Source organism: Passer montanus, unplaced genomic scaffold, assembly GCF_014805655.1.
Source record: "Passer montanus isolate IOZ18808 unplaced genomic scaffold, ASM1480565v1 scaffold58, whole genome shotgun sequence".
Taxonomy (NCBI): Eukaryota; Metazoa; Chordata; class Aves; order Passeriformes; family Passeridae; genus Passer; species Passer montanus.
In genome coordinates, this window is record NW_024370816.1 from 4,771,067 (window position 1) to 4,782,796 (window position 11,730).

Below are 11,730 nucleotides of genomic sequence, written 5' to 3' on the forward strand. Positions count from 1 at the left end.
GCAATTGTCCATGTTTTCTGAAGTTCACATATGAATCACAAGCAAACTACTGTCCTGGCAGGACAGGAAAGGTCCCAGAAGGGGAATATGCACAATGTTCACAGAGCAAAGAAAAGATAAACATGGAGCAAAACCTACAGATTATTATGTTCTATGGACAAGTTCATTGTTCAAGAGAGTGTTCATAGATTAACTGAGACAATTAAGGGTGATGCTTTTGAATTAAACTGCTTTCATTAACAAATGCAAAGTTGGAATGGACTTCAAAACAACATCCTAATCTTATTTATCATTAGGCCAATACCAATATTTCCTTTCATTAGTACATAAGTTATAAGGTTATAAGGAGGAACTAATGGCAAACATCTACACTTTCCCACTCTTCACTCTTTAATGATGTGATTTTGCTACAAACTAGGCAAGCTGCTTTTAAATTATCTTGGATTAACCTAAAGTAGTGTTTCAGAGAGATCATCGTTGTCATTGAGATATAAGTTTAAATTTTAGCTTTGGTTTCAAAATAGGGTTAAAAGGCAAACTAGTACTGTGATCAAAATGCTCTAACAGCAAGTACAATTATCTACTTAAACATGGCTTCTGAAAGTGAAAACACCCAAAACAAACCACTGGCTGGGAAACTGTTGAGCAGCAGGAATGAATATATTCCACAATTTTATACACAGAAAGCTGCAAATGTTACACACCTTATCTTTTACAACTGAGTGATTTTTCTGACTCTTATTCTCATCAAAATTTGCTTAAATTTCACAGCCAGCAAGAGAAACCAATAATTGAATGACAGAGCTCACAGACATGGAAGGACAAATTTCAGAAGGGTGACAGAGGCATTCTCCCCTCTCACCCCAAGCCACTGAGAAAGCAGGAATTATCCTAGCAGAGGAAGGACTGAAGTAAAATTTTTGGGGCCATTGACAGTTGTTCTGCAGCACCAGGAAGCTGGGAGATGAGTGTTGTTGCCTCTCCATTAATGATGAAATGGCAAGGTTTTACTGGCTGCCCAAAGAAGACTCTGACAGACAGCTGTGATAGACGACTCGGTAAATGGAAAAACATCAGATCTGTTTACATTGAAGTAATGTCTCCAAAATAACTGTCCCTGCTCTACTGTCTTACAGCAAGAGCCTTCCAAAATCACCTCAGATTCCTGCTACAGCCTCAGCTTCACTGCAATGCAGCCAGGGAGGGACACTGGGAAGGAACTCCTGCCACCAAGATCCTTCTCCCACCTCATTCAAAAATGCATCCAACTCCATCTTAAAATTCATCTGGTCAGCAGGCTGTTGCCAAGTCTCAGTGATATAATTCTTAAGAACCTTCTTCTAATTTCCTGCAATCTTACTTACAAAGTGCTTAAAATGATTGGACTTTGGCTGCTGCTGCTAAAAGCTTTATTAAACTAAAGGTTCAAATAATCCTCTTCTCTTGGTCCCCATATCCTTATTGCCTGGAGGTATTTACACACAGAAATCAAAGCTCTTCTTTGCTAGAATTAACAAACTGAACTCCTCCTTGCTTTCCTCTTGCATCTTTCCATTACTTTATTTATTATTGCAGCCTCTTCTCATTTGTCTTAATTTCAGTACCTCGTACTCAGGCAGCCAAAGCTGCTCACAGTATCCCATATCAGTATAAAAATATTAACCAAGCCCCATGGTCTGCTTACACTCAATCCAGGCCCCTGAATTTCTGAACTGTGCTGGTCTAAATGTCACCAGAAGAGTTTGAACAGCGTGTCACAATAACGGGGCAGTTTTATCTGGCCACACAGTGAAGTTCACTGAGTAACCTGAGCCCTGAGGAGCAGAGCACCAGGGCGTTGCCATGAGGTAACGCAGAGTCATCAGCCCCAGCCAGAGCCCTGGAACAGAATGTAATGAATATAACATCAACCCGAAAATGGTGCCAAACTTCTGCAATCCTTGCAAATTCCACAGCCATCTCCCCCATCCCTCCGGATTCCCAAAGACAAAAACACTTGAGCCTATCTGCTGTCAGGAGGGCTATTCCCGGCCCCTCCATGAGTGAGCATTCCAGGCAGTGCTGGCTGCCCACGGCCTGGTAGCTGCTCGCTGACGCCAAATCCTCCTTCTGCTCTCATGTCCTGTGTCTGCAGCCCAGCCCATTCCCATCAACGCCCCGCTGGCCAAACAAACCAGCATCATCTCCACCAACACTGAGGGACTCATTGAGTGCCCAGAGCCTCTCGGGCTCTGCTTACGCCTGCCAGCGTCTCCTTGATCTTCACTGCCTCCTGCTAAGTTCTCGTTAATGCCATATCTAAAATTCACCTGAACTGGCCCCATTTCTCACTGCATCTAATAATGCAGCTGGTTAAAACACAAGGCCACCCCTGGCACAGTGCACCCTCTAGCCACCTGTATTTCAGTAAATTTGAGGTGAAACAAAAAGGCTCATCCCATATGGACACCATCTATGAACCAGGATAGCCCAATAATAGTCTGTCCTTCATGTTTTCCACATCAGGAATACTGCAAAGGAACACCACAACCATCTCAGCAAAGCCTCAAGACAATATTCAGGATTTGTACGTATTCTGAAACCACTGTGAAACTGTAATCGGGGAATTTAAAAGCATCCTAAAGTTTAAAATTTATTATACACAAATGGGGGAGAAAAAAAAAAGCTTGGATGTTTTGTGGCTTTTCACTTAGAGGTAATAGGCTGGAATACATTCCAATAACATCTATTATTTTATGTATATATTTTACTGACATAATTAATTTATTAAATTTTCCTAGTTAAATGATCCTTTCTAGGATCATTTAAGTAACTGCTTGCTGCAAGGTCCTAAAGGAAATATTTATCATCGCATTCATAAAGTACTGCAAATAACTGAGTTTTCCTGTTTGGTCTTCACTCTGGGCAAAATAGGCACAACTAATATTCAAGCTTCATCAGAGCTTGATAAAAGCTTGAAAAAATATCCTATATTATCTATGTTCTGTTTCAGAAATAAACCCCTTTAACCTAGCCTATGCTCGCAGCTCTAGTATTTGTATATAAAAATCACTGTAATGCATTAAAAGTAAGCCTCAAATACTTATGTCTGATATCTGGAACACTTAGCTTATAAAACTGATTTCATTCAGGCCAAGTTACAAGTTGATCTTTCAGGCTTAATGGAGCTAAAAAATATTCATAGAAACAGATGAGACTATGTAGCACATTAACTCAACTCAACTAAAAAGAACAACATGCCATAAATACAAGGAGAAGCACCTTATCTCTATTTATAATTTAGATCTTTCTACTTTAAACTCGTCTCATATTTTCACACAAGAACAGGTTTATTAAGATACAGTGTCTTCACAGGAACTCTTTATCTGCAAATAAAAGTTGCATCTTTTTGGGCATTCTGAAATTAATTTCCTAGAATATGACAGACAGCCTGCAGTCCCACTGTTTTGGCTTCTCCATCCTTAAACCATTTTTAGCAATTCTTCCTCTAGTAGATGTCCACTTTATAGATTCTAAGGATCATTTTGAAAATGTGATGTTCATATCACAGTTACATCAAATTACTTTAATATAAGAGTTATGCTAAACACTTAGGACTTGCTGTTATCCTGAGCACACTAGTGAGTTTGGAGCACACCCTTAGTTGAAATGTATGCTATATTCTTGAAGAATTAAGGAAAAAATATTAATGAAAACACCAAAAACATCAAGAGATCTGAATTTCCACTGAGCTTGGCATGAAAGGCTGAGCAAGATGCTTCCCTTTTGAGCTCTTTTTCCTTTCAGTGTACTCAGGCCAACTAAGAACCCATGATCAGGTACCAGGAAAGGACCATGGTAGGATCTTTGGGCTGTTCTTCCTCATGTGGCTTCCACATTCATCTGAGAGTTCATTTTCACTGCTATTTGACATCACAGTGTAGTCACTGAGCTCCTGTGGGATTAGCTTTGGCATGCTGTTACACTGAGCTTTCCCATAAATTGTCTCTCTCCATCCTGCTCATTTCTCATGCTCTGCATTGAACAGCAGCAAGAATTGGCCTGAATCATTTACTAAAGCACAGGCAGAGCGGGGCTCTAATGTTCATTGTCAGTACTTTGGCACATGCACCTCCACCCCCTGCTCAAGGTTTTCACTCCTCAGCAGAAAAGGAAGCAATTAGCAATGTCATTTTGTTACTGACAGGATTTCTGGAAGGCCATGCTTTTAAGCAGCAGTTATTGTATATTATCATAGCTATGCAAATTCTTTTCTTTCCAGCCTGACTGAGCCTTTATGATATTTGTTTCTCAGGCACAGCACCCATAAACACAGGATAAATTACGTTCTCTGGTAAGAATATGCTTATGTCAACCCATATTCTTTACCAGCATCCCTAGGATTTTCTCTTATTTTCTGAAAACTAACTTTCAGCAAAGGATATTGCCAATACCCTGAGCTCAATCTTTCAGGAATAGAATTGTCTTAAGGGTGGTGCATTATTCGTAATTTTCGTCTTCAAACCAACTGCTCTGGTCACAAAAACATATGACTCATTCTGAAGTGAATAAAAGAAGGCTGCCTGTAAAAAGTCCCATCCTCCAGATACATCTCTGATGATGTACTGAAACAAGACTGTTAGGTGCTGAGGGAAAGGACTTTTTGTTGTTGGGTCTGCAAAGCAGGTTCTTTTTTGTTTGGAAGAAGAGAATCTTTTAAGGATGACCTGCTACTTCCCTTGAACACTTCTCCTAGGATGTCCTTTACAAATGCACCCCTATCCTCATGTCAGGATCTGACATTCTGTTCTAATCTTTTGTGATAAGAGAAAAAAAAAATATAAAAAGAGGTTCCTTCCCACTGTCTATGCTAGAAAGGGAATCTTCACAGTCCAGGCAAGGGAAAGAGTCTTCAAACTAGGCTTTTATTGCAGGCAGGTATTGTATAGGCTGACAGGTTCATAATTACTATGATGAACCCATCAGAGAGTGATACAAACTGCTTGATTCTCTGCTGCAGGGATTTTATTTTCCTTTCAGTCCTCATTACAGCTCAGAGTCCCTCAAAAGGTTAAGTTAAAGAGCCATCAGCACAGAGAACACTGTGACAGAAACAGAGCAGACCATGTTTAGTGACACCGACTCATTCTCAGGTGTCAGTCACAGAAAATACAGAACACTGTTGCTAGAATTTGGTGTTCATTTTCCCTTGACAGAGGTGCCAACCAAGGTACAAAAGCCTGTCAGATGCACCTGCACTCCCATGCTGTGCCTTGGGGAAGGGAAAGGTGTCTTTTCCTGTTGCATGTCCCAGGGCACAGCAGTTGATAGCCCACATTCTTCTGGACATGCATCACGTTCAGGTGCTCTATGTGGGGGTGAGTGAGCTGGGATGGAGAGATGATTCTGTTTTCTCTCTCTGGGAGCATGACAAGGATTTTCTCCCTGGCTGTTCTTAAGGCTACAGTTTGTGATGGGTTTAGTATAAGCCCTGGTAGGATAAGTAATACTAATAACAGCAATGAATACAGTAGGTTTCTGACACTGTAGTTTCCTAAATGGTAAACCAGACTATAACATACCCATCTATGCAGTAAAAAATGTTATTACATGTTTAAATATCACATATTTACAACAAAAGGTTGACATCAGTACAAATTATAGCTCTGTAAAGTACACCAGAAAAGCAGTTCTGGGGCTTCAGACTCTAAACACAAAGCCAATCCCCAATTAAAACATAGACATGTCAATGACCAAAAACCTATACCACAGAGGGCTCCAAATTTCATAATCCTAATCTGAAATCCTCTAACCCTAATTTTAAGTACCAGATTAGATTACTCCTAATTTTAATCCTCTCTCTGCAATCCCCAGATAATGTATATATTGATGTGCTGAATTGTTAAAACCAATCTTCCTTATAGGCAGAGATTAGTCTCTCTATAAAAGTAAAATACATGGCTGTGGGTCATGTCTGCTGACATCTTTTGGGCTGTAGAAGCCCAAATATTGATTCCAGACCACCTCGTTAGGCTAACCTCAATAAGGCCAATGCCTACAGTAACATGCAAAGCAACTGAAATACACAAATCTCTGAAAATTTAGACCAAAACTGAAATATATAAATTGAACTTTAACGAAACACACTGAAATGCTATTACTAAGCATATACTGAATGTTAACCATAAATTTTAATATCATGAAAACCCCAAACTGAGTTTTGTTGTGGAGCTCAATTCCTATGATAATGCAGAAAGCTGACCTTTGTCAGCTCTTAGCCCTCCTTTTAATCTCCTACTGCCAGAGCTCCAACACCAGAAGCCCTGGCTGTGAGCCCAAATAAATGCTTAGTAATATCAGTAAATTGATCAATCCCTACAGTAAATGAGAGCAGCAGGGCTGTGCCAGGCACCTCCCTAAAACTGAACACCACAAAGTTGAATCATTGACTTATAATCTAACTTTAATTCAAACCATAAAATTAATTCAAAGTCTAGAAGGGGAATGAATCATTTAAACAGAAAAGATGCCAGCCCTCTTAACTCCTCGGACTTTTAAAATCCACAGAGGCTCATCTTTCCAAAGCTTGACCTTGACCCCAACCTCCTGCATAGTCACCCCTCAGGAAGGATATGGGGACTAATTCATATCCCCAGCCCCAACAGCTGTGAGTGCTGGCAGTCCATGCTGTGAAGGAGAACTGCTTAGAACAGGTAAGGAACTCCCTGCCAGAAAGGAGCTCCTGCCACCCATGCTGGTGCCCTTGAGAAACAGGTAATTACAGGGGCTTTCAGCTTTAGCATTCTAAAACCTAACACTCAGCTGTAACCCCAGACTTAATTATAGGCAAATAGAAGCCAATGCCTAGAAATTTCTTGATATATCAGAAAGATAGCTGGATAATAACTACAGCTTGGCAGTTTTTGAATTTTATTTTCCCTCATCAGTTAAGGTTGAGAATTTTGACTTTGCTGCAGATCGTTCCTGCTTCAGATCAGCACTGCACAACCTCTGATATAACATACCCTTGCTGAAAAATTTACATATTTGTAATAGTTTCATTTGTAGACAGAAAATTCCTGTTATATTTGAAGTACAAACTCAGAGCTGCTGAACCTCAGTGCCCTGCTTGGAACTACTGCAATCATGCTGTGCTTGTGCAACTATTGCAGGAGGTCTGAGAAGAAAACTGATTTTTAGAGGCAGAGTTCATGTTGAAAGCATTTAAAAGAGAATACAACAATTTCAAAGGTCATTGAAACTGAAGGGGAAATGAACATTTTCTCGTGTTTTAAATACTTTTACCTCTGCCAAAGAAAAGGGGATTTATCATGCTGAGACAATTCTCTCTGCCAAACACCCAGGCAACCCTTGTTCACTGTAGGTGTCTTTTAAACAACAGAATCTGAACAGACAGAAGCACTGAACATTTCACAGAAATAATTCAGATTCCTGTAAAACAATGTCTACAGTAAGAAAGAAAGAAAGTTCCACAAGCCTCTGGCAGCTTTAACCAAAGCTTTCTCCACTACCATTAATATACAGTATTAAATAGTGCCAGGAGAATTTTTTGTACAGGAGCTTGATATTTGAGCCTTGAGAGCTTCCTGTTGAATGTGCATCAGAAGTTACTATTCAGTTCTCACTCTGAAGTCAAACAACAGCAGTAAAGTTCCAAAAAAGAAAGAAAACTCTCTTCTCAGAGCCATACACATTAAAATCTACTCATCTCTCTTCTGTACAATTATGCTGCTCCAGGAAGATTTCCCCCCTTGCATACACACATTCAAACAGATTATTTTTGCATGAGTACATAAGAAGTGAAAGCTTGAAAATGTGTTAAAAGAATTATTTATGGTAGCCTGAATGTGATGTCTAAGAAAGATGATTCTTCATGTTACAAGAAAATGACTTCATACCAAGTCTGAAAAAACCCGTCTGACACCTTTTCACTGCTCTCTTGCCAAACTGAGGGTGTTATTTGTCAGCCATATGAAAAATGGTGACTGTTTCTGGGAGTCTCTACCATCTGTCCTGAAGGGGTAATGACATAAGTAAATGAAAGAATTGTCTGCATCTTTAATTCCCAAGATTTCCAGGAGCCAGTGCTAATTCAGCTCCTACTGTTGAACTGAGAATTCTGGTTGAACTGCTAAACATAATTTTCTACATTACAGACAGACATATATAATGTCTTACTCTCCTAGATTTACCTTTTGCATGTTAATTTTCTTCATTCTTCTTATCCTGAGCTATTCTTCATGTTGAAATGCTACTTGACTTTTTTTCTTCCTTTAGTTAAACCTCTTGTTTTCTTGCAGTTATGATTCAGTAGAAATAGTCCATACACTGTATGAATAAATAAAGAACAAACAATATGAAATATATTTCATTTTGAGAGACATTTTTCATGAAACAGAACTCACTTTTATCAGCTATGTGTATTCAAATCTATAAGCATTTCACTAGGCCCAGGTTCAGAGAGAAATAATTCCTGTAGGGGAAAATAAAGAGAAGTTCAACATTTCTTATTTAATGAGGTCCTGTTCTGCCAGACATTCCCCAAAAGATTTCACCCATTAATTTTCTGCCACTAAGTCTGCCCTGTTGTATGAATCAGAGCACAGATTCCACATAAAATGAGATTCCAGTCTAGCTCAGATAAATCCATGCACTAGCTTTGGGATAAAAACCTTTAAAATTATTTTAGAGAAACTTGTGAGGACCCACTGAGAAATATCATGACATCTATAAAGAAGTGATGTACTTACGGCCAAAACTCCAGAGAACTCCATTACATCCACAGATGTAACCAGCCAGCAAATCTGCTTTTCCTCCTCCTGCTCTTCAAGATGTTCCATAATGTCTGCAGCTACACTGAGTTTAAAGGCTTTTCTGAAATAAAAAGATTTCTGCTACTGATATTGGCAGTACTAGAAAAATAATACAGACAGGCAGATTCTACCAGTCTTCCACCTATCATTGTGGGCTCACCTGAGATTTCTGTGAAAACAAGTATAATATCTAAGTCATATTTACATATGATTCTCCACTTCTTACCTTGAAAAAAATTTCTCATCTTTCTCAGAATTGGAAATACAATAAATCTGAATTTACATCAGCTGGATGATGTATGTGAGCATTTTGAGCCTTGGTGCAGCAGAATTCATTGCACTACTACTGCTACTTGTAAACTATGGAAAAGCTAGGGTGTTAATATTCCTTTTTCTTAAAAAAAGTGACAGACTGTAGAAGGCAAGACAAGGAAGCACCTTTGATCAATTATCAGTTGTCCCAGAACTGTAACCCCATGATTTTCCCACATGGAAGCTTCTACCTCCTCTACACCATCCCCTTCCTGGCCTCCCCAAGACCCCAACCCTAAAAGTCTGTCAATCCTTCCTGCAAGACCAAAAGTTTTCTGTGATTCTTGATAACTTTTCTTATTAATGTCAGTGAGACCTCCAGCATTCTTATTTAACTTACAATTACATTCCTTCTATGATTCCTTTTATGTGAAATAAGGGTCCACTAATAAGTGAGTATTTAACAGGACAACATTACTCCAAATACCTTTTCCCTTTCCTCTTGCTCAGCTCAGTTTGTATCACTTCTGCTGGGATTGCCCAGCAGCTCTTCCCGAGTCCTGCCAGGGACTCAGAGCACCCAAGGTAACTTAGTGTCCATCCAAAAGTCACAGGATATTTTGAGGATCCTAATGGGTTTACAAAGGGGATCAGTGATGGAATTGAAAAAGCAGTAAAGCTTCTGTCAAACCAGGCTCAGATCATCCCAACAACTGTTGTCTGGGATTCACTGACTTATATTTTCCATGTGATCCCAGTGGATATGATCACATCCCCAGACCACTATCATAAATGTGACTGACTGATGAGCTTGTGGAAAAGCCAAGGCCTGAAAAGGCACTGCCAGGTCATGGGCACCAGCGTAAGGAATCTGTTCATCCAGAAATAAAAAATAACAGCAATTGTGCTGTGATTGGGATCATTGCAGTACCTAGGCAAAGGAAGAGCGTTTCTTTACCTCTTCTTTTTTTCAAAATGCAATCTACTAAGGAAGTTAGAAGTGCAGATAAGATTTTGGATACACATGCCAAGGTTTGATGAAGGGTTTACGTTTGCCTGAAAGCCTTGCCAAATTAAATGACTGGACAGTTGATATTAAGTGAAGCAATAAAAATCAGATAAAAAATAAGGTTCTCTCTTTTTGATTGGAGTGACTAACCACAATATTAGGTCCCATGTGCTTCTTTAGGACAAATTAAAATGCTGGTGAAGACATGTATCCTTATTTACTCATCAGGAATGATGACTAAATGTAATGAGTCTTGTTTCCCTAAAGGCAGCTGAAATCAAAAGAAGGAGATGGAACATTTTGTGCTTTCCCTGTGTTATATCTGTGTTTGGGACAGAGGTCTCCCTCCCCTGCCCATGCAGCTCCCCACTCCTATCTGGGCCCTTCTCCCTGGCACTCCAACCTGGGTACAGCAGCAGGAGCACACCCTGCCCAGCACGTGTGCCCTGAATGCTTTTCTTGCCATCTATGAGAATCCATAACAATAATTAAAAGCGGGATTCCAAAATCCATGCCTAAAAACAAAGGGAAAACCAGCAAAAGCTGGTCAGGATCAGCCCCCACCTGAGTGTTGTCTGCCCACCCATCTCAATGACACGGTGACACTACAATTTAAAGGTTCTTAAGTGCTCTTCACAGCCTGTTGATCCACTTATGAAATTCTGTTCACTCAAACTTTGCAACTCCATGTGACCTCTAGCAGCCCAAACGTTCAAGTCAGAAGAGAAATTAAAAACACAATCCTACCAAAAGGACATCCACAACACAAGGTAGCAGCCAGTCACAAGTACCCATTTTTCAAGTGCATCTGTACCCAATTGTATGACTCAGTTGAGCCCTGGTATGTTAACAGAAAAATGATAATAATTTTGATCTTCTGGGGCTTTTTTATTGAGTCATATACACACACACACACACATATATTCACCTCAGGTAGACACCCAGTATTTACTGGGACTCACAGCTGCACCAGGAAAAGACAACAAATCTACTCAATGTCATGGATCTCAAAGTAAGGATACACTCATTAATTCAGTCTTAGATGTTTCGCTTGATCAAATTATAAATTAAGTTTTAAGTATTTTAGTACTTTTCTAGGAAACTTCTCATCTTGTTGATGCTATTTGGCTACTCTAACAAGTACTTCTTCTCCAGGCTTCAAATAATCATAGACAGGCACCATTCTACCCAAGCCAGGGTTTCTTTATCAAGCTTACAGTCCACTAAAGACAGCCCTGAAACTCTTATAATAAGACATGTAATATACATTTCTTTTATGTAATATACATTTCTTTTGTATGACCTTGAATAACCTCCATAAAAACTCAGTCTCCCCTTTCCCACAAAGTAAAGTAATAGTTACTCCATTTAATTGAAGTAAATAGTTATTCCATCTGCACACAATGCAGAAAGACTGAATGGAAATCTCTCTATTGTGATAATACAGAAATTAGAAATTCTAGCATAAAATTACTAAAGCTGTTCAGTCAATGAACCAAGTGAGGGAAACATTCAAACACTTGTTTCAACCCACTCCTGTTCTGCATTATTTTCCTTAAGAGACTCATTCTCATTGAAGTGCTTTCCTCAACTGCAATCAATGTGTACTATACCATATTTATTTTTGGGGTTAACAGAACTACTTTGAGACTTAAG

The 11,730-nt window shown here is 39.4% G+C and overlaps 1 long non-coding RNA gene across 6 annotated transcripts in view; it reads right to left on the reverse strand.

The window, feature by feature from the left end:
* The window catches only part of LOC120510487, a 36,214-nt gene that overhangs the window by 10,966 nt on the left and 13,518 nt on the right, over nt 1-11,730 (reverse strand). For all 6 annotated transcript variants that reach the window (XR_005629513.1, XR_005629511.1, XR_005629510.1 and 3 more), the window contains 2 exons: nt 8,751-8,874; nt 8,193-8,328 (listed from right to left, as the gene is read on the reverse strand). This is a non-coding gene — a long non-coding RNA (uncharacterized LOC120510487). The remainder of the gene's footprint in view (nt 1-8,192; nt 8,329-8,750; nt 8,875-11,730) is intronic.